This window comes from Rhipicephalus microplus, chromosome 4 (genome assembly GCF_043290135.1).
Source record: "Rhipicephalus microplus isolate Deutch F79 chromosome 4, USDA_Rmic, whole genome shotgun sequence".
Taxonomy (NCBI): Eukaryota; Metazoa; Arthropoda; class Arachnida; order Ixodida; family Ixodidae; genus Rhipicephalus; species Rhipicephalus microplus.
This window is the reverse complement of record NC_134703.1, coordinates 200956446-200979380: the sequence shown is the minus strand read 5'-3', so window position 1 is coordinate 200979380 and position 22935 is coordinate 200956446. Positions and strand designations below refer to the sequence as shown.

Genomic DNA, 22935 nt, shown 5'->3' with positions numbered 1-22935 from the left:
TGTTGCAGAACAGCGCGGATCGAGCCATGCATGTTTGTCCTTTGCGGGGATGATCGCGTGGCCTTCGCGTACGTCTCTTGCCTATTTGCGGGAAGAGAAGAAAGCAGAACCTCGAGAGGTGCTTTGCAGTCGGTGTCGTACAGTCCGCGATGCGGTTGCGACACGTATGTGCTTGTAGGCCAGTATCTGTAGTGCCGACACCGATTTCTACGGTTGTCGCTGATAAGCGATCCACTCTTTCCGTTAGTGCCTCATCATACTGTGTGCGAGGATTCTGAATGCTTTGTGCAAAGGTCCCATCCATGGCTCCGGGGTGCAAATAGTTGTAGGGGAGTCAGGCGCTGTGAGAGACGTGGCCAGTCTTTTGCTTGCTACTTTTTACGGCGAGTTCCTTAATTTGCGCTATCGTGCATGTCAGCCCACTCGCCCAGAACCACAGTTACACCTACACAACTTGACTAAAGAGAAATAATAATTCAGCGAAGACTACTGAGTTATCTACAGAACTCTGTGGTAGTTGATTTCATTGCCACAAGAATTCATTAGTTGAAAGAGGAGATCATGCTCATTTGAAATAGACGCTAAGGAGCAATACGCTTTTTCCAATATGACGTAGTTAAGTACAATCTCATAATCTCGAAAACACCATTCTTACTGCGACACGGCACTTGGTTAGGGACAAAACATTAAAAAATAAACTGCGGGTGGAGACGCCACCTTGCAATTCCCGCAAGTGACGTCATCAATTTTCGAAGGCGTCTACTGTGTCTTACGTAGCTTCTAAGCGATAAAATTGAAGTACATTGTAACTTGCGGGTGCCATAGACATGGCATACGAAGTATCGGAAAATTTCATCGAGTCAATGTCGCTAAAATATGAAACATACATTGTGGAATTTTCTGCGTCATGCGTGGAGATGGCGCGAAACTTAAAAATGAAACTTGGACCATGATTTCCTCCGCTAGCAACGAACTTATGACAGCGAAACTGATGACATTACAGTTCTCGGAGCTGAATTTATCAATCTGAAAGAACTCATTGTTTCTCTTAAAGGGATTTGAGGATGCTAGCAGTAATGTAACTCCGGTAACTTGACCTACTCGTTACAATTTCAGAACTGTGACGGGTAGCGTAGTTACGCGACAATTTAGAGTTCTTCTAACGCAGCATCAGGCAGCTGCTGGCCTGCCAGGCATTGACCAAGAATGCGCGGGTGGACTCTGTTTTGTTTGTGGAAATCCCAGGTAGGAAGACAGCGACTTCACGCGGGCTATACGTTGGGCCATCGCCACGCAAAGCTTGAAGCAAGCCGAGGAATCCTCCAAGAGTAGCTGAGCTACACTACACATGTACGGACATGCTTTTCGTAGATTGCAGGAGATGGCCTTTCTGTGCCCGAAGGGAAAGCACCACACTGCGTGAGCATTCTGACGCGGGGAGGCAAAAAACTTCCATGAAAGAATGTGAGCACTTGAAAACGACGCCCGCAAGTTCCAGTGAAAACGGAGCACACTCGCTGAGCACAGCGTGGCGAACGACCACCGCATCGAACTTGACAAGTTCCGCATCGTCGACGGAGATAACTTACTGTAGGTAGCTTTTTGTGGAATTCTGGCTCATCCTGGAGACACCCAGTAACTTCACTATAATATTTGGGGCATTAAGTCACAAAATATGATATGATTATGAGATATGCCAAATGTGGAGGGCTGGCCCTGCCGCGGTGGTCTAGTGGCTAAGGGCTGCTGACCTGCAGGTCGCGGGATCGAGTCCCGGCTGCATTTTCGATGGAGGCGGAAATGCTGTAGGCCCGTGTGCTCAGATTTGGGCGCACGTTAAAGAATCCCAGGTGGTCGAAATTTCTGGCGCACTCTACTACGGCGTCTCTCATAATCATATGGTGGTTTTCGGACCATACATAACAATCGAATGTGGAGGGCTCCGAAAATGGTGACCATATGATTTTCTTTAACGTACATCTCACAGTACATGGGCCATTTTGCCTCCATGGAAATGCGACCGCAGCAGCCGCGATCGAATCCCTCGGATCAGCAGCCTTACTAGGGTTGCGGCTTGGGCGAGTAGGTTCTTGCTTATAAAGGGGGAAAACAGCGCCAAATTCAGACAGACACAAGATGAAGAAGGCACGACAACTGCGGCGACTTACAACTGACTATTCTTTGACATGTGGACAGTCAAAAATCGGAAGAAATGATATGATCGACCCTCTATTTCTTTTTTTTTTTTTTGCAGTATTGTCCCCCCTGCATACACACATGGGCGCCTTTGCCCGAAACTCTCGCAATGGTCCGTTGGTCAGCGCAGCACCCATTCGTACACGATGAGCTCTGTGAATTGTTGTACAAGATGAACCGTACAGAGAGAGCTAGAATATACTTTTTAAAGCATTAGTCCGGGTTGCCAGCCAAAGCAGGTGATCCCACGTTACCAACGCGGCGCCTCCCTGAATCCCTACGCGACAATTCGCCAAGTCGTCATTTCAACATCAATGCATTTAAGTTTGAACAATATTAAAACATCATCATTCGTTCAAACCCATAAAAAAAATGTCTGCGTGTTCACTAACTAAATACTAACCGTTTACTTGTCACAAAAAGCACTAACCTCCTAGTAAGTGAAGGTGGTAAAATGCAGGTTAGTGAAACCTGTTAGTTTGCCAAGTAGTTCGGAAATAGTACTGACTCGAATTATGAAGGCATTACTGAATTGTTCGTTAACGCGCGTTTATATGTGCATGTACATTGTCACATCAATTTTTTTTTCTATTACGAAAGTATATAAAAGGTGATAAGCGAAGTGTCATTATCTACGTTTATTAATTAGTCGTCACTAATTGCTTCGTGTAATTGCCATTGCAAGTACGCATCACAGCAACATACATAGAGACATGAACGAATCACAGACGAGGACATACACGTAAACGCGCACATATCAAGACGCAGCCGGTATCTATTGTAGCAGCCGTTTGAAGGCTATTTAATTATGCTCCCACTTTAGAATAACACACTGTGCACTGGTTAGTAGACATGGAATTTAGAAACATAATGGACGTTTTGTACACATCATTGTCTGTCCTATTTGCATATATGTGTGTCATATCACTTAGGACGAAATTTTCGTTCCAAGGTAATTCACAAAATTGAGGTTGATATAAATTTTCTGAAGAGTGTCACGACGACTTCCAGATATACGAGAGATCTGGCAACGTATGTGGCTTAGCAGTACCCCATGGTTAAAAAAAAACTACTAGCTGCGGCGCATAGTAACGAGATGCTGCGAAGGTAGTAAAATCCGCTTGAAACAATTAAGCGGATACATGCGCTGCCATACTGACTTCTTTTCCTATGATTGCGCTGACCATGCAATACTATATAGGCAGCGGGAGAACTGCCCCGAACTAGTAGCGTGGTTGTGTACTGCACGAGATAAGTCACCAAGCTATATATACTATCCCTCGACCGTAGTAACGTGTTTTGCAGTTATTGATGTATCTGATGACATCAGCTTTATGAGACGCTCATTCTTAGCTCGATGACGCTATGAAGATACTTTTCCTACGTTGAGGAATGGTAGGAATGGAACTTGCTTGCCCGGCCATCCCCGGAGTGAGAATGGGCTAAGTTTTGCTTTCATTCCGAGGAATGGAGAGAAGTAGAATTGGAATGAAATGAAGGCACCCATTCCGCAATACTGCTGGGATCTCATCTGGGAGGAGTCCAGCCCCGCAGTGTGATTGGGAGCGCATTTGTGGTTCACGGTGCTGACCCAGTACTGTGAAGTGGTTCCGATGGTGCGTGTAAATCTAACGGTAAGCATAAAAAATTCGGCACATCCCTTGTACCTGGAAGTCGACGTTATGCGAAGCATGCGGAGGGAAGGTGACCGTGTTGCAATTTTTTTATTGAGCGATACGTCATGAAATGACGCCAAATATATGTTCGAATGTTGCACGCACAGACACATGTTGAAGAGTTGCAGATGTTTATATAACCTGTTGTCTGCAATTGCGCCACGATGCCAACTGGAGCATGCGTATTAGGAACACCAGAAGCTGATATGAACCGCTGATGCTCGTGAAGATGCTGGCCCTGGACACTGCTGCATAAATCAACTTTAGCGCATGGCAACTAACCACAATTGACGTTAACCTGACGTCACAGCTGTATCAAAGGAGTACATATCTGATGTTTATGAAATTGGGTAGGCAACACTGCAATTACTATTGGCGTTTCACGAAGACTACCGTCTATTTGAAAAGTAGTTCCGAGACCTGGCATAGCTCTGTGGTATAATGCTCGATTGCCACGCAGAATGCTTGGGTTCGATTCCTGCTGGCACCCTGAAATTTATTATTTGCATTCGTCGGGGGGTCAACGCTGTCTATGTCAGGTTTTTCTTAACACTGGCATTTATTGTATGCCTTCGTTGGGTCGACGCTAGTGATGTCGGGTATTGCTTAACGCTCACGCGTTAAAATTGCCTATGTGTGTTCTCGTCGTTCCTGGGTAGATAATAAGTGTCAATCACTTGTGACACATACCCGCATACCAGTGGCACATACCCACGGACGCGTATGTGCCACTGCCTGGCGAAAAGTGTTTGATGACGTACGCGACGGGATTGTGACACTATTCATGTCTTGACCAGGGCGTCATATTCGTCAAACCATCTTACCCTCCCATGCCAATTTGTTTCTCGCCAAGTTAAGGTGGTGACCACAAGAGCACCCGAACGTAAGCGGCTCGATAGATAGATAGATAGATAGATAGATAGATAGATAGATAGATATACGCTCAAAGTCGCCGAAGTTTGCTAACAAATGCTTCGCATTTCAGAAACTACAACAAATGCCTGCTGGAGAGGCTTTCTTCACGCGCGTAAATACAGCCAAAACAGTGGCATACCCCTTTTGCAAGCGACGTCAAAAGGAACAACTTTGTGATATAGTAGTAATGATAAGAATAAGTCGGCCGTAGTATATAACACTGTTTTGTCTTGGAACAAATACATGCTGCTGCGGACATGGTCCGTGTGGTTGCCTCCCAAACAACTTGAAAAAAAAAGCTGCAGTCTCCGTTAATAAATTTAAATGCCAACAGAGCAAATACGTCAAGATAAATCGATGTTCTGACTTGCACATAAAAAACATAATGACTGCGGTATAGCATGGGACGCGTTATCCAAAGTTGTTAGGTTCGGTCCTTGCCAGAGGCAAGTTATTTGCCTTATTTGCCTTATTGCCATACTTGCCTTATTGACATTACTGTCTGTTAGTTCTATCAGTGCGTTAAAAAAAGATGGATGCAGCAGTAAGAAACGATGACAGCATCGAAACAGGCAAAATTACTGTTTAGGCATTCATTGAAAAGACGCCGACCCCAAGATAATAAAGATGCTGTGGCACCCAGAACGGGAGCCTTGTTCGCAATGATCGTGAACAAGGCTCCGTTTTTTGTACATTTTTATCTTTCGGTCATCGTCTTTCTATTCAGTCATTCTTTGAGAGCACACATGCATGCGTGGAAGCCTTGATTTCAACTGTTTAGGCAGAACACGCACGAACAGGTAAGTGAAGAAATATTAACAATTTTAATGACGGGTGATTACTTCTTCTCTGAGCAGTGCACTTCGCAGATAGCCACCCGCCGCTCAGAAGTACGCCACAGACGAGATGAGAAAGACCATACGCGATATGTCCTGCGCTAAAAGGTGACCACGTAAGACGGAATAGTGGTCGATTTGGTCGAAGATTGAAAGGGTGTCATGAACTTGTCTCAATCTGCATATATATACGCAGTTCTTCAAAGCATCAAGTGTGCCAGTGAGCTGGAGAAATAATGCTCTTAGGTTAATGCACAGGATAGGGGTCATAAAGTATTCGAAATAATTACAGGCCCATCAGCTTACTTTCGGCAGTATGCAAATTATTTGCGAAGGTAATGTCAAACAGTATACGAGAATCGGCGGCGTTAGAGAGCGCGCGTTTCGCAGAAATTTCGGTGTCGGCGTCGTTGGTTGTGAGCGAAATATCATCGTATGCGTGAGCGAAAAATCTAGAATGATGCAAATAAAATACTCATTGATGAAAAAATCCTGCGTCACAGTGGCTACCGAACCAGGGTCGTTTGGGTCTGAGTTCGCATCGTACCCCTGGGTCATTTGCGTGGAAAGCGGATGTTCTATTACTCGGCCACGCCTCTGTTTGTGAATACAATGAAAAAAAAATTCTTCTGCTCGTAAATGCAGTGAACGTAGCTTTCATGCTTCACAAACACACACGTCCTGTATACATTCTTCACAATGCAACCTGAAATATTGCAGTAGAGATGCGTGGTACAAGTGCCCATTGCCAGCGGGCGTCAGAACACGTGATTATCATAATTGTTCCGTGCTTTAAAGCAGGTCACCCGCTACAAAAAGAACAACGCTCCCGCTACTGTGTCTATTCCCTTAAGTCCTCGTATAGTAGGTGCATAGCAAGTTCAAAAAGGTTCCATGCTCTAAGTGTTTGAAGTGTGCACTATAGAACAGGATATCGCTATCGTGTGGGACTCCTAAAGGCGAAGCTTTAGGGTCCCCTAATTTTTTCTACAACTGATCACAGCCATGTCATCAAACAGGTGATTTAGAAATTTACTCGATCAGTGGATATATATACCTGCAGTTCTAGACTGATAACATCCCTATAGGAGTACTTGAGACATATTGCTGACATCTATACAAAGACCCGACAGTATACACAGACAAGCACAGCACTATGCTTTTCCACAAGAAAGGCAATAGATTTGCCATGCAGAGAAGGGCCAGACGGGGAGGTACCATCTCGCCGGTGTAGTTCCCGCACGCGTGCAAAACAGTTCGAAATACTACATTGGAACTTTGGAACAGCGTGTACGATTTGCAGACGTGCTCTTCATTAATGGTTGTATTGGGAAAATACTGAAGTGGGGCGGAATGTGCGAACGATTAATGACGCAGTGAAAGAGCAAGATTTCCGTCCGAAGTGTTTACCTCGGACTGTGAAGGGAGCTTGTATTCACGATAAAAAGAATTAATAGAATCCACCGATGACTAAAGGTGCGGAAAAGGTTTTGGCGTGGCAGTGTAAGGGTTTATGAAAAAAAATCCAGAACATTCATATGATACGTAAATGAAAGGCCCCGATAACGAAACTGAGAACGCCCAGCTCGCAGGAAATGTCGCTATTGATATAGCGAAACTTCACATTCAGTGAAGGCGCGTCGCAGCATAATCGGGTATAGGGCAAATGGCAAGGGGTGTGAAATATGGAAGTGCATCTCTCATTAATGGGCGTCAATTTTCGAAGCAAGACCTGTCTGGAAGGAGGGCCCGTTTTGAAGAAGGGCTAAGCTTGAATACTGCTGCCCCTACGCTCGAAGAAGCCATGCAGTTGCGTTTTCCCAAGTGGCGAGCGTGCATGTGCTCTCGCGACGAGTCGGAAAAGCGACAGCGGCCAACTAGCTGCCGGTTGGCAGGCTGCATGCGCAGAAGAAGTGAGGCCAAATTGGGCAAGGCCATGTTTAGTCATGCCAGCCCACTTCGCATGGTGCGTGCGTTTTTACAGCTCTTGCACGGTGACCTTAAGCCGCCTCTCGAACGGGGAGCATTGAGCACGCGGCCAGAGGGTTTCGGTGGCCAACTTAGGCCCGAATAGGGAGGTCGTTTTCGTATGCATTCATGTTCAAGAGCGCGCTAAGCAACGTTCACCTGCATACTTCGCACCAGAAGGGCTTAGTAGAGGCGTGCCTCTATTGTATACCTTCGCGCATAAGTGTGTTTCACCTAACACATGTTGCCACTGCGATGCTGCCGAAGCGTTGCAACGAGGACGCAAAGAAAACTTCTGAAAAGCATTGCGAACTATACGCCCCGAGTGGCGTATACCTCCACCGTCCGTTGAAACACAACGAGATCGCCGTTCGTTTTTAAAATGACGTGGTGGCTGAATCGTGACGGGCCACGACCTCTTGCTGACAGCCAGGTGTGCTCGAATATTATCAAATTGCGGATAATGAATCGAATAGCGTACTGTTCGAATACGTATGCTATAGTGCCTATTAGAAATACCGAATACTTTTCAAAGGAACGAAATACTGGAACTGTGAGGAAAGAAATTACGATATAGGTTAGGTCGCCCAAGTGAGTGTGTCCTCTATCTCTCGCCTTCACGTTAATAATAACGTTGGTTTGTGGAGCACGTTCTCTTATTATGCCTCAGTTTTGTATAAAACCTAGTGATAAAGTGCTACCTTGAGTACTAAAGTATCGGCTGTATTTGGAGGCAGTGTTGTAAAATACATCGAAGAATCTACTGCTGTCTTCATCAGGCTCAGTCTATCCACAGTTGTAGTTTTCCGTTTCGAACGAACGGCCCTAGAGGAGACAATCCTCCTCGGTTCACCTTGTGACGCGGATTGTCAACGTTGATGCATTGTCGTCAAGTAGCTGTCGCACTGGCCGTGATAATTCACGTTTCTTCACTTCTTTTTCAAACGCCCTGTTTTGCAGTTTTTCTGGCCACTATAGTTGGGCTGTCTGTTTGGTTTATCGTTATAGTTATTGTTACGGTCAGGACACTAAAGCTAGCCTCCCCTCCCCTATAGTGGGGAAGACCACATACATCCCCATTATCGGACATAAGACCCCACGGAATGAGTCATCTTCACGCCCCACGCAACAATGCCCCGCTGATCACGTGCCCTCTGTCAACGCGAAAACAATCGGTAGTGACAAGGCAGTGTGTTTGACGATGCGCTATCTGTGCATGCTACGACTATGTGATCCGTCAACGCAAGGGCGCGGCCTCGGTCTTCCGCCGCGTACTTGACGAGGCGCTGCACGCGCGGGCTCCCTAGAGTTACTGTGTATGCTACCTTTATGCAGCATATACAGCAACTGCTACCTTTAGTTAGCGAATAGAGTAATGTTCAATGCGGCGATTGGCAAAATGTTCCCGCGGGTGCCTCAGCGTGGTGCAGTCGCGCCATGCTTATGACAAGCCTTTTTCTTTCTTTAAACGCTTAAACTTCAGCTTACTGTGGCAAGATTAGAGGAGGTAGGTGACAGAGAACATACACGTGTGTTACTAGCTGCGTGACGCAATACTCGCCACGCTGGCTGGTTGTTCATCTCAAAGAAGTGAACACACGTGGCGGCCTGCGCGAGCAATAGCGCAATCGTTTTCGAAAATGTGCGATGTTTATTGTAAGCGTGCATTGAAATGCCTCGACAATATTGATTCGCCGTTACGTACAGTGAAACTTGGAATATTGTGTGGTGGGGTGTGCTTGTGAATAACGATGGCTCTTGTTCGCGAAAACATTGGCACTCGTTGCGGTCCGGTGGCAGTAACCGGCTGTCGACGAAACTTACGATTCGACAGTTTAGTGAAGGTAAAAAAAATGCATTTGACGCGATCATCTGCGGGTGGGTACATCTCAGCGTTTGCGCTGTGCAAACGGGTTGATTTCTCGGCTGAAAAATACGAACACGCATGAACTATGAGGGTGGTTACTATTGCCGAAGCTGCAGATATGCTGGGCCACTGTGATTGCGCAAACAATAATTGTATAACTCGTATTATCGGAGGACTCAGTTGTCTTTATGCAAAGACTGGATATTCTTGTTTCACGTATACTTCGTACGTTTACGCCTCGATGTTTATGAAGGAACGATTACAAGGTGTGTATCAGGTGCCTAAAAGATCAGAGTATACAGACACGTTGTAGGCATCAGATGCGGTGAAGTAACCGCGCAAGAGATCATCGATATATATAAGTTATCGGGTTTAAAATCGCATACACTTTCAGTGGGTTAGGGGAAATAGCTGCCGCTAATGCTGTTCATGGTGGAAAACCGCAGTGCACATTTCACGACGGAAATTGAGTGCGTTCACATCCATGCCACGCAAATATTTCTCAATGCGCCAGTCACTGTGAACATCAAAAACGTACCCCTGGTGACTTATCAGCGAAAATATTAAGCCCGGCTTGATCCCTCGCGCCTCGTCGCGCGTGCCCCTGCGACGCCGAGAGGCACTTACGCGAGAGCGTTAAAGCGCTCGTTTCTCATGAATTCCGGTGCCGGCTTCGTCGGTTGTGAACGAAAAATTATCATCTTTGCATGACCGAAATATCGAGAAAGGTGCAAATAAAGTAAATGAAAAATTCTGGGTCAGAGTGGGAATCGAACCAGGGTCGTTAAAGGGACCCACAACCAATTTTAATGGTACCGGTTTTCTTGAGTGCAACGTAAAGCTTAGTGTCAGTGCTTGTAATCACGGAGTGGTAACGCTGAAAACACCGTAGAACATTTATAATCAAGATTTTTCGATTTGCGACGATTATGCAGTCTTAAGGAGACATGCTGCAAACAGTGGATGTGATCGCGATAGCGATTATACGCGAGTGAAACGCCAGCAGCGAGGAAAAGTGGAGCTCTAAGTACAGCCACGTAATATTGTGTTTTTCAATCCTGCAGTCCCGCGACCACTGCTGTCTAGCGTGCAAAATTATATTACAAGAGTTACAGCACTTTTCCGGGGCTTGTCATGCAAGTACTTTTGGCCGTGCACAGGTGGTTTTTTCGACTTTAGCCAAGTCGAGCCAAGACAAGTCTTCGAAAACGGAACGACACGTTTACACGTGATCGACAATATTTCACGTTCGGTCGTAGTTGGTCAGCTTCGATATGTGATCGCTTGTCAACTCGAGCGAATTAGAGGAACGAATATTGGCTCGCATGCGAGTGCAAAATGAGGACACCTATCCAGTAGCGCCAGACCGACATGCTTCGGACAGCGGTAGCGACGAATGTGTCGGAGTGCCAGCATCGCCAGCAGCACGCATGAAGTGGTAGCGATTCTCCGCAGAGCAGTAGGTGGACGGCATTTCGCGTGCCGCAGCGATCGCATTCACAGACTCCCGCGCGAGGGTTCGTGGACAAGCATCGAAAGATTTCTTGGCTCTCAGTCGTTCGTGCGTCAGAAAAGTTGTCGCATGTGCACCAGGCAGTCCTTTATGTCTCAGAGTTCTACCTTCGAAACAAGTCCGGTGTCAAATGCGGCCTCCTCGCTCGTCAGAATGAGTGCACACTGCAGACAGCCACTTTGTCCGTGTATTGCTGTTTAGCCAGTTTGGAATCGGCCTTCGATTTCTCGGCGTACACGCTCAATCGAGCCGAGCACGCATCGCCCATAGCTGCAACAGCTTCACAAACGGTAAATCTCGGACCTTCTAAAGCCAAATAAAATTAAAGCAAGAGCAACATGCCCGCAGTAACTTTTGTGCATCAGTTGGAACCGCCGGACGGTACTGCCGGTATGGTTGCCTTCAAATTGGTGGCTACGTCGTTGCCAGCACTTTTCGCTGCGGCGCCCGCCAACCTAACGTCACGCTGATGCAACCTGCAGCGTTCGTTATAGCACAGGTCTGCACTGCACTTTAATTATTCGACGCTTTCTTTGTACGATCGAACGTCATTAAGTATTTCCAAATCTTCCCTTGCAGCGCCAATATTATTTCCACCCACGTCTGCAAAGGGATGGCACTGCATCGTCGTCATCGCTAGTCAAGCTCATTCGTGCACCATTCATATTGTGTAGAAAAAGAATTCGTCTTCACTGCGTACTATTGCAGTATTCGAGACGCCTTACACATTACCTGAGGGCAGTTTTCTCGCCTAAATCAACAAGAAATGGGCAGCTGTCACATGAACTATGGCGCTGGATTGGCATTATTGCACTTAGGAGATGAAGATTGTCAATTTTTGTGGGCGGTGCGTTATTGTTAGAGAAAACTTACTTTGTAAATAGCAACCAAGTGAAACATTTTTGAAACAACACAAAGTGCGGAAGTGATCGATATAATAGTTATTCAGTAAGATGTTATTAAATATTCGGTTGCGGCGAACGCAAATTTTTCACCTTCCGCCATTTTGCTTCCCACTTTGAAAAGTTCCGAAGGCGACAATGACAAAAAAAAAAAAACTACGTTTGCGCAGATGTACATATGAAACCTCGGGCACCTCTTTCAATTTATAAGTTAACTCTGGCAGAATTTCTTCGCGTTCTTTCTGTACGACTGCAGGCCCGAAAGATTTAAAGGAGCGAAATAATATAGTAGGACGTAGAAGTAACGCTGTAGACTGCAAACGCAAAGCCATGTTTAACGAAGCGATATCGGTGTGTACGCTGCCAAGAGGATATACCGTAACCTGCCGTTCCCTTCAGTTCATTTTTGTCGAAGGTCTCGTGTGCAATAGTACAGACCAGCCGTGCTTCCGCTTGAAAGCTATGGAACGCATCGAGTTTCCCTCGTGGTGCGGCGCGTCGATGCCGGCGACGTCCTCCACAGAGGAGGACGGCCTCGTTTCGCAGACGACATATGAATGAGCCGACGCTGCAACCAAAGCGGGTAAGAATGACGCACGGCGCCTCGTTCCACAACGCGAGCAGCGATCGCGTTCATTCATTGGCCGCGGCTGGGTTGGCGGTGCCCCTAAAAACGCTACTCCCGACACAATTTCACGGGCATGCGGCGATTTTCAATTTTCGACGTGTATCTTGCCGTTTTTTTTTTAACTCAATAGGGCAGAAAAAAATTAGGGGATCAAAACAGCGCGAAAAAAAAAAAAACTACCAAGTCTTCCTTCACATGGGAAGGAACGCAATAAAATAGCTGACTGGACTGTAGTTGGTTAAGGCTAACACCGCAAAATACAACACGGACAGGAAACAGACGGGACAAGCGCTGCCGTCTTTTTCCTGAACGTGGCCGTGTTTTTTACGCGCTGTTAACCTTTTAAGGAAGGAATGCGTAACCTCACTACAACATGAGCATTCGCACTTGGGAAGATTTTCAGTTATACACCAAATGCGGAACACGGTATCCGCGGCGCTTCGCTTCTTTCAAGCAAGCACACTTCTGCACCCGCTGCGGAGGAGAGTGAATCCGCACAGCGGTTGCGTTGCATAACGAGTGGAGAAAGCTTTCCTGTCCTGATGAAGCCGGTGGAGACAATCGTTCGCCAGCCAAGGCCAAGTCGACCTTGGCTAACGCGAATATCCCATTCGCGACACATCATGTTGGCAGCGCCTCCATGCTTTCCTTCCAAGGACAGCGCATCGCAGATCGGCCCGAGAAGCGAGGCCTTTGTGAAGCTGCGTGTGCATCTTCCAGGAGGAAAGTGTCATGCTACCCATGATCGGTGGCTTTCTAAAGGGTTTAGGAGGACTCCATTCAAACGTGTGGACAACGACTCAATCATCGACTGCCTATTGCAGTAAATTGCATGAGCAAGTCTCGGTCTGAATGGTATAACATGTAGGGTCATGCAATTGATTGATTGATATGTGGGGTTTAACGTCCCAAAACCACTATATGATTATGAGAAACGCCGTAGTGGAGGGCTCCGGAAATTTAGACCACCTGGGGTTCTTTAACGTGCACCCAAATCTGAGCACACGGGCCTACAACATTTCCGCCTCCATCGGAAATGCAGCCGCCGCAGCCGGGATTCGAACCCGCGCCCTGCGGGTCAGCAGCCGAGTACCTTAGCCACTAGACCACCGCGGCGGGGCTAGGGTCATGCAAGATTTCGACCATATAATGCTGGTCGAGAGCCCCATAATGTTGCATTCTGTGCACTTTTAAATGCAAACCATTTCTGAGCGAACTTCGGCGACTTTGGGCGTATCTATCTATCTATCTATCTATCTATCTATCTATCTATCTATCTATCTATCTATCTATCTATCTATCTATCTATCTATCTATCTATCTATCTATCTATCTATCTAATCTATCTATCTATCTATCTATCTATCTATCTATCTATCTATCTATCTATCTATCTATCTATCTATCTATCTATCTATCTATCTATCTATCTATCTATCTATCTATCTATCTATCTATCTATCTATCTATCTATCTATCTATCTATCTATCTATCTATCTATCTATCTATCTATCTATCTATCTATCTATCTATCTATCTATCTATCTATCTATCTAGCCGCCTACCTCTTTAGCTCTCCTTGCCGTTTCGATTATGCATCAATACCAAATATGGTATCGTATAACATGATTGTATTAACAACATATTTGACTAGTCACAACGTGAAAATCATGACTTATAAGTCAGGAATGTTATGATTTACATTTGATGGTCCTGGGGTTTTTGCGGTGGTTTCGTTGACTTGACATGTCGCAAAACTGGTATGGTATAGCATGATTGCATGGCGCACACAAGCGACAGACCCTAAGATGAAAATCATGACATGCGTGTCATGTAACATCACTACATGCCACGCTCATGATGCGCTCGCGGACGTTTCGCTAGTGTCACATATACCGAATTTGGTATTACAGTACGTGAATGGGTGACGAAGGTATATGGTACTGGTGCAAACATGATAAACATGAGATGCGTGTAATGTAACAACATGACTACATGCTACGCTCATGATGCGCTCGCGGCCGTTTCGCTAGCTTCACATGTACCAAACTCGGTATTAGGTGACACCAATGGATGACGAAGCTATGTGACTGGTGCAAACATCATAAATCACGAGATACGTGTCATGTGAGAACGTGACGCGGTGCGCGTGCTCGCTGGTGTTCATTTCGTTGTGTCGCACCGGCGTTGCGCCGGTCCTGCCATATACTCGCAGGCGCGCGCCGCGTTGCGATGCTTTGACACATTCGCGTTTCAGCGCGTCCGGCGTCCCTTCGTCACGAAAAGAGGGAGACGCAGGGTTGTCTGGGTAACGCATCGGCACGAAATGCAGCATGCCGCATTTCGCGCTGGTACCGTCGGGCCGCGCCGACGGATGCTGGTCGCGCCGGTCGCGCCTGGCGTCAGACCATAGAGTTTCTCACAAATACCTAGAGGAAAGTGTGGCGCCACCGTCTATGCGAATTTCTTAAGGGGCGATGTTGGAGCGCTGGGAATGACGGTATGTGTGTCTGCGAGGCTTGTGTTGGCTGGTGTTGAGCGAGGCTTCAACTTAAAAATGAATACGACTACGTAAATAAAGCCTGTCTAAAACAAAGCTTTTATTAGCAGATCTCATTCACGCGTATTATATTTTAAAAAGAAAGTCCACTCACCTTGACGGCACAACCAAATCGCGAAGGAAAGAAACAGATGGCACAAACGTGATGGAAAGAACGCTCGCTTTGTCGTCTGCCTGCAAAGTTGCAGTTAGTTACAGTTTTTACACTTCGTAAAACTGTTCGTCAACGGATAAATAAAATACGTTTCTATGCAATGACAAAAATAAATTGCTTATTACGTGCTCTTTTTGTACGAAATCAATCATCTTAACGTCAAGCCAGACGCGTCTTCGAGGTATACAACACTGAGTCAAGTTCGAAGCTCACGTATCCAGTCATTCCCTATATAGCATCCAGCAGCTCACTAGCGCTAGATTTCCCTCTAGGTATGATTGTGAAAAACTCTATGGCGTCAGGCTATAGAGAGCTCGCGTTTTGCTAACGTAGCGTCGCTGTGCCCAGCGTGCGCGCGCGTCAACGCTACATTGGAGTATATTAGGCCCTTTATGATGCGCTCGCGGCCGTTTTGCTAGTTCCAGATATGCCAAATTTGGTGTTACGGGACGTCAATGAATGACGAAAGTATATGGGTGGTGCAAACATGATAATCCTGACGCGCGTGTCATCTAAGAACATGACGACATACCGTGCTCATAGCGTGCTCGAGGGTGTTTCGCTAGCTCCACATATACTAAACTTGGTATCACGTGACGTCAATAGATGACGAAGGTAAACGACACATCCAAGCATGATAATCATGACACGGAAATCATGTACGCCATTTTTTACCTCCACCTCGTAGCGTTGTGCTAATTTTAAAGTGACGTATCAACCTTTCTCATTCGTGCTTCGCATATCATCGATTCCCACTGTACGTGGGATCTGCTATTTTTTTGCTCTTTTAGCCCCAGTAGCCAGGCACCTACACCTAGTTGCTGTGAGCAGACTGTCATTGATTTACTTTTTAAAGACAATGGTCTTTCTTGGGTTACTTCGACGCCAAGTTTTTGGTCTGTCGACTTTTCTGTTTGTCACCCGAAACAGCTAAAATCCAACCGCATCGTCAGCGCTCACCAATATTGATCTGGTTTCGGCGTTCATACTTGTGCGTATTGTCGACTAAAAGGAAATATTGCGCGTATCTGAGGCGCAACCTCAACACGCCAACATTTGTGGCCCGTTTCTTTACACCATAAAAAGCATGTATAAGTAATTCTAAGGAACGTAGCGTTTGCTACGCTGCAGTGACAATGTACATGAAATAGCAGGGGCTTCATGCGCTTTGCTAAAAGGATATGGTGGTGGCACCTACCCGTGCCCATGTCTACTAAATATGGCCTCTGATATCGCGCGCACACGTTGCATGCTCGCTATATCGGAGGCCATGCTTTCGTTTTCAAAGATTACTGCCAGGTGGCGCTCATGTCTCACGGAGGACCGAGCATCGAGGCTCTAATGCAGCGTAGGGATCCTTCATACACACACGCCTCCCGGCCGGTTTGAGGGTGGTGACATCTCCAACTCTCTGGGCTCTTCGATTTTCCTCTTCTGGCTACGCGCGGGCTACCAGAGCCAGCCAGAGCGCGCTCGTTCTTCTCTGGTTGTTTTGTCCCCTTTTCGATAGCCCCGCCGCGGTGGTCTAGTGGCTAAGGTACTCGGCTGCTGACCCGCAGGTCGCGGGTTCGATTCCCGGCTGCGGCGGCTGCATTTCCGGTGGAGGCGGAAATGTTGTAGGCCCGTGTGCTCAGATTTGGGTGCACGTTAAAGAACCCCAGGTGGTCGAAATTTCCGGAGCCCTCCACTACGGCGTCTCTCATAATCATATGGTGCTTTTGGGACGTTAAACCCCACAAATCAATCAATCAATCAATCCCCTTTTCGATAGAGGCGAAAATGCTGTAGGCCCGTGTGCTTAGATTTGGGTGTGCACGTTAAAGAACCCTAGGTGGTCTAAATTTCTGGATCCCTCCACTGCGGCGTCTCTCATAATCATGGTGGTTTTGGGACGTTAAACCCCACAAATCAATCAATCAGGACATCCCTGTCTCAGCGCCTTGTTAATTTCAATGCTGGAAATGTTACTTATTCCCTACCATTCTATGCAAATTGTATTTTCTCGGTATATTTCTTTCAAAAGCTGTATACAGTCGTCACCTGTGCCCACTTCCTTCAATATGCCCCACAAAATTTTCAGATCAACGTTGTCATACCGTGATGATACGTCCCAGTGATGCCCAGATAATATAAGGGCCTGTTTTCTTAGTCACGTTGTCGGGCTAGTTGGTTAGGTTCATCATTGATATGGGTATGTAGCGCACCACGACAAGGACACGACAGAAGAGAGACACACACACACAGCGCTTGTCATGGTATGCTATACCCGTATAAATGATGAACCCTGTTTTCTACTTTAGATACTTCTGTACACTGAGTAAGAACAAACAGGTTATTGTCTAACCGCTTGTTGATTTGGAATCTATTTTGGAGTTCTCCCAAAATATTGTTTTTCTCTGCCCACATTTCTATTTTTAATTTTACTGCCTGCATCGTCATCTGCATAGCACAGATTTAATGGTTAGCGGTCTGTAGGAGCGAATGTTAACCTTTCATCCCTTCCTTTTATTGATTAAGTTCATTCTACCTTTCCGCCAAGAGTCTGGCATTTCATTCTCCTGTAAGCACTTTTCTACGGATTTCAGCAGTGCTTCTTCAGTGATATGTCCTAGTTCGTTGATAAGAAGGACGGGGACCCCATCTAAGCCCGGAGTAGTGCGCTTAGGAATTTTTCCTTCGGCCTTTTCCAATTCAAACTCTTTAAGTACTACGTCTTCCTCGGTGTCACTCTTTTTCATACTTTTACTCCCCGGGGAATTCCCCTGGGTGATCTTTTTAAACGAATGTGTTGTTACCTTTCGGATATAAGCTTGCATCGTACCCTTCCAATTTATTTCCTTTTAGAAATATTTTTTAGACAGCGTGCCCCAACATCTATTGCAAGCTAAGTAACATTCTGAACTGTCATGGTAGCAAACGCTTCGCAAACCGATTACGGAGTGTTCTATTTCTATCTTGTTTCCATTTGTACTTGTTGAACGTCACGTTCGCAGTCCAGACAGTTTTCTCGAAAAGCTTCAGAACTCCTCCTCTGCCGGCACTGAGGGTCTGAAACCGTGATATCACCGCCTTGACGGGGCGACCTTAGACCGCAGCGTTGACGGAAGAAAATCAGTGCTGCGTCGCTCTATGTGTGTTTGTGTAAGTGGTGTGCGGTTTCGTCCACGGAAGGGGACGGACGGCACGCCTGCGTGAATGGAGGTGCTCGTGTAAGGTTTTGCAGAGAACGAACGTGTGTGGTAACGCTGACACGTTTCGTCTCGTTTCTTTGTCTTACCTTTAAGAATATAAGTTTTTCTGTTCTAAATAAATATGAGTTTTTTTTTCAATGGTTCATACCGAGTGCTGCCCTAAGCATGGCTCGCGCTTTTGCTCACCTGAGAAGTGTGTGTGTGTGTGCGTGTGTGTGTGTGCGTGTGTGTGTGTGTGTGTGTGTGTGTGTGTGTGTGTGTGTGTGTGTGTGTGTGTGTGCGCGTGCGTGCGTGCGTGTCAAACGTCGAGATGACCTGCTCGACAGTCCGGAATGTCTACAGCATGCGCATTGCAGACTGCGGGACAAACTTCGTCAGTTACGTCATATCGCGATGAAAAGAGACACGAACGGCGAAAGGCGTGGCTTTTTAACTGAGTGGACCTGCGACGCGCCTTGACTGTCGCAAAACTTGTGCTTTACGCCGGCATCAATCCCGCTCCGGCTTGCGCTCGTCATGCATCGAATGTGCTTATCATTTTCCTGACAAGCGAAATGCACACGCGATTCCGAAGTGCCAGCTAGAGCAATATTTTACGGTGTTATACGGTGACCACGGCTGGAAGCACTGATTCGCCTAGCGACAGTCAAGGCATGGCGCAGTGCAATTGAGTCGAAAGCCTTTCCGCTGTTCACGTTTTTTTTTTTTTTCAATTGCGATAGCACGCTGTTACATTTCTACAAAACGTGGCCAGCGTCTGCATGCACGCAAGAGTCGTAACATCTGCTATTAGAGAGTTTTAGTACTGCGTACGCTGCGTACGTCGCGGCGTTGCGTACGTAAGGATGCCACGTTCTGCGTAGTGCGCATGCGCAGACCGCAACTCGCACGTATCGCGTTACGTACGCAGCCGCTACGTACGCACGCATGAGATGCGTGCGTGCGTACGTATGAGCTGATCGCGCCGCTCTCGAACAAGTTCGCGAAAGCGCGAGACTTCGTTTTGCAAAATGGTGGCATCGAAGGCAAGCACCGACCGGCTCTGTGGCTTAAAATATGGCCATAATCTGGCTATAAAACTTAGATTGGCTCACATTGGCTGTCAACAACACGTACTTCTATTCTGATCTACCAGATGACGCAACACGCTTCACCATCGTCACGTATACGCGGGTACTACGGTGTACTAAAAGCCGATTAGTGGCAAACGACGCCACGTAGCGCAAGGCGCTTGCGTGATGCGTACGTAGCACCATTCCGCAGTACTAAAACTCTCTATTATTGGCGCGAGGCCTGCGAAAGAGCACAGCAAATATTTGTTTCCGCAAAGTAAAATACTGCTGGAAAGCGAAGTAGCTGGCGTCACGCTTAACTATAGGCAGTTAGTGTACTCGTACACTTTTACTGTGCTCGTAGTTGTTTTCTCTTGATGACAGTTACCCGCTGGTGGCGAAGCTCGCTGTTTTTCGTTTTAAATGAAAATTTGTACAATCTGAAAACACCGCACCTGCACGATTGCCGCGTCTTGTGGTTGTCACGGCCTGCGCTTCTCTTGCCCCGCCGCGGTGGTCCTTTGGCTAAGGTACTCGGCTGTTGACCCGCAGATCGCGGGATCAAATCCCGGCTGCGGCGGCTGCATTCTTGATGGAGGCGAAAATGATGTAGGTGCTCATATTTGGGCGCACGTTAAAGAACCCCAGGTGGTCGAAATTTCCGGAGCCCTCCACTACGGCGTCTCTCACAATCATATAATGGTTTTGGGACGTTAAACCCCACATATCAATCGTCAATATCTTTATCTTGCGCTGATTGCGTTCGCATCCAAAGACGGCGTGTAGTCGTGCCCAGACGACTTATTGTAAGCAGGAGATTCGTGAAGAGGCGCATTTTGAAGTCCCAGAGACGCCGCTTGTCATGCCAACTTAACGCAATAGATACACGCCTGGCAGTTCAGAGCGAAATGGCGCCTGGATACGAGAGTGTGCCGGCGGGAGCGTAGGCCGTGGTTGCGAGGGAGGCGTGCTCTGGTCTTCTCGCACCTGCACCAATTTACCGGAGTTGCCGTCAAAGCAGCAGGTGTGGCCAGCCCGTCTAGAGTCGCTCGGCTAGTGGCCCGCCGGGGTACACCTTAGCGATTAAGGTGTTACAGACTCGCTTCGCGGACTGCTGCGTAATCTCTTCGATTGGAAGTAGAAAGAGCAGTGTACTTAGGGATTAGTTCAAGAACCGCAATATGTATCCTGACTCATGGCGTGCCGCGTAATGTAATCAAATCGCGGCCTTGGCACGAATCACAAATTGGTTAAGTTGATCAGTGCAGCAGCCTTTCTATGGACTGTTTGTTAATCGATTACCTCAGTCCGTGCACATCAGAAGAACTTCAGGGGGTCAAAATTTCTGATGCCCTCCACTATACGGTGTGGCGCGTAATGGTGTCGGAGTTTTGGCACGTAAATCCGCACTAACGACGAAGTATGCGGAGTGTCTATAAATTGCTTAAAGTTAAGGCGACACGATAGGCGCCAGCTGGTGAAATTTGTTGTTGCAACATTGACGCGGGACCGAGAGACATTGCTCTGTTGGCTTCCCACGAGCAGTAATGCGACGAAAGGGCTAGCTAGTTGGTTCGTGTTGGCTTTTGCGATGCACTTACAGACGCAGTGTTCTGTTCCCACAAGCAGCACATTTCACGAAAAGTGTTTTTTTTTTTTCCCTCCATGCACCGAAGTGCATATGTGGCTTCGTTACATTATTTGGCATGGCTCAATTTTGTGTAACGCTCTTTTGTTGGAAGTGATTATGCCGACATATAAAACGTTGAAATCTTCCAAGTGTGCAACATTCGCGATGAAGCTGTATGGTCGGCTCGTTTTCGGCACACAGTTTTATATTGATTCGCTCGAGTTCATGGTCCGCGGCAAAAAGTAACATCTCTATTTTATTATAAGCATTTTTTATTCTGATTCATTGCACATTGCTCAGTTGATGCAGTGAGCTTAGCAGTATAGTTCCGGGATAGAGAGGTCCCAGTTTAGCGTAAATGAAGCGCGGTGACATAGCCTGTGCGGTGCAGCGCGCCGAGTTGGAAACGTGGGCGGATGTGCGTCAGCGCTTCTCCGGCGCGGCCTCGAGCGAGCAGCCTCGCCGAGAATTCATGGTCGCCGTTACGCCACGCGCCCGTGGCCTCCGCTCACCCTTGGCTCTCCGCCGCCGGCAGCGTGTCACTTGGCTCGCTGCGCGGGGAACCCAGTCGGCCATCCCCGCAGCTTGGTGGGCAAGCATCACCAGCCAAGTACGCGGCATCGAAGAGCTCCTTAAAAGAGCAGCGGTGAGCAACAAAGCCGCCAATGCGCGACTGCCGAAACACGGAATCAGAGTAAATCATTTTGATTACCTCAGAGGGAAGCGAGGTCGGTGTGAGTGAGGTACAGTGAAGCAAAGGATGTACAGGTGCGATCAAAAGTGTGCAGACCGCGGAATCGCGTGGCAGAATGCATCGACGGGCCAGCTAGCGACGAGACACCTGCTGCAGAACGCATGCGCGTCATCACTTGGCTTCCCATGCCGCTCTGTTGGACGCGGTTACGGCGCGCGTAGCCAAAACGACAACTGGGTGTCGCTTTCTTTGCTCCATCGAATCCACGCCGTTCTTTTACGTGGCGGCTGCGACGGGGCCGCTTCGAGTGCCGGCTCGCGTTGTTATTGACACCGGTTGATTAGGATAAGGAAGCATAGCGAGCATACCACCACCTGACGAAGCCAAACGAACAAAATTAAATTTTGTCAGGCCAGCTTGCCTTTCTCGGACTAATCCAAGTTGCACTCAAGTGAGCCTAGTTAAGTCAAAGTTTATGTAGCCGAAATTAATCGAATGTAGCCGAGAACCTTATGACCGATGCTTCCGCGAGCAAACGACACTCCGCCGGCGCTCCGGTTTCCCATAATGCTTTGCAGCCGCCGTAGCAGGGCGCTGTCAATTTCTGGAAAGATCCATTTTTTGTCATGTCACTTCAGTGGGTGCTGTCACGTTTTTCGGACCCAAAACTTTTGGGGCTCCCGCTAAATTACACAAATAACGTCCTCAACCCTAAACCCGAACGTGGTTCGGGTTTCGCGCATGCTCAGTGGCCTCGACGCTATTTCTTTGGGGCCCCAAACTTTTGGAGCCCCTATTCGAAAACTCCCTAATCGCATCTTTTTGAAGTAATCGCCAGTGAACAGCGCAACCGGAAATGCAAGTACGCTGTCTTATACGTTTCAGAAGCGTGAGATGATTGCGAGGCACGCTGCAGAGTAATTGTGGTCACCTCGCATTTTTTTTTTTTTAACCTGCTGCACATGCATCGTGTTGCTGTTCACCGCCGTCGGAGTGCGGCTGCCGTGGCCGGGAATCGAACCCATCTTCGAAGTAAGCTGTGCGACACTGTAACCAACCTCATCAAAGCGTGTAGGCTGGAGGGAAGCAACGTTGACGATTCTACCGAAAAAGAAAAGTGTACTTTTTAAATTGTTTTACCAGGAACATCAT

The 22935-nt window shown here is 47.3% G+C and overlaps 1 protein-coding gene across 2 annotated transcripts in view; it reads left to right on the top strand.

Annotated features, from left to right (window-relative positions):
- rdx (BTB/POZ and MATH domain-containing protein rdx) overlaps positions 1-22935 on the top strand; it is a 239238-nt gene that overhangs the window by 777 nt on the left and 215526 nt on the right. The window lies entirely within an intron of this gene.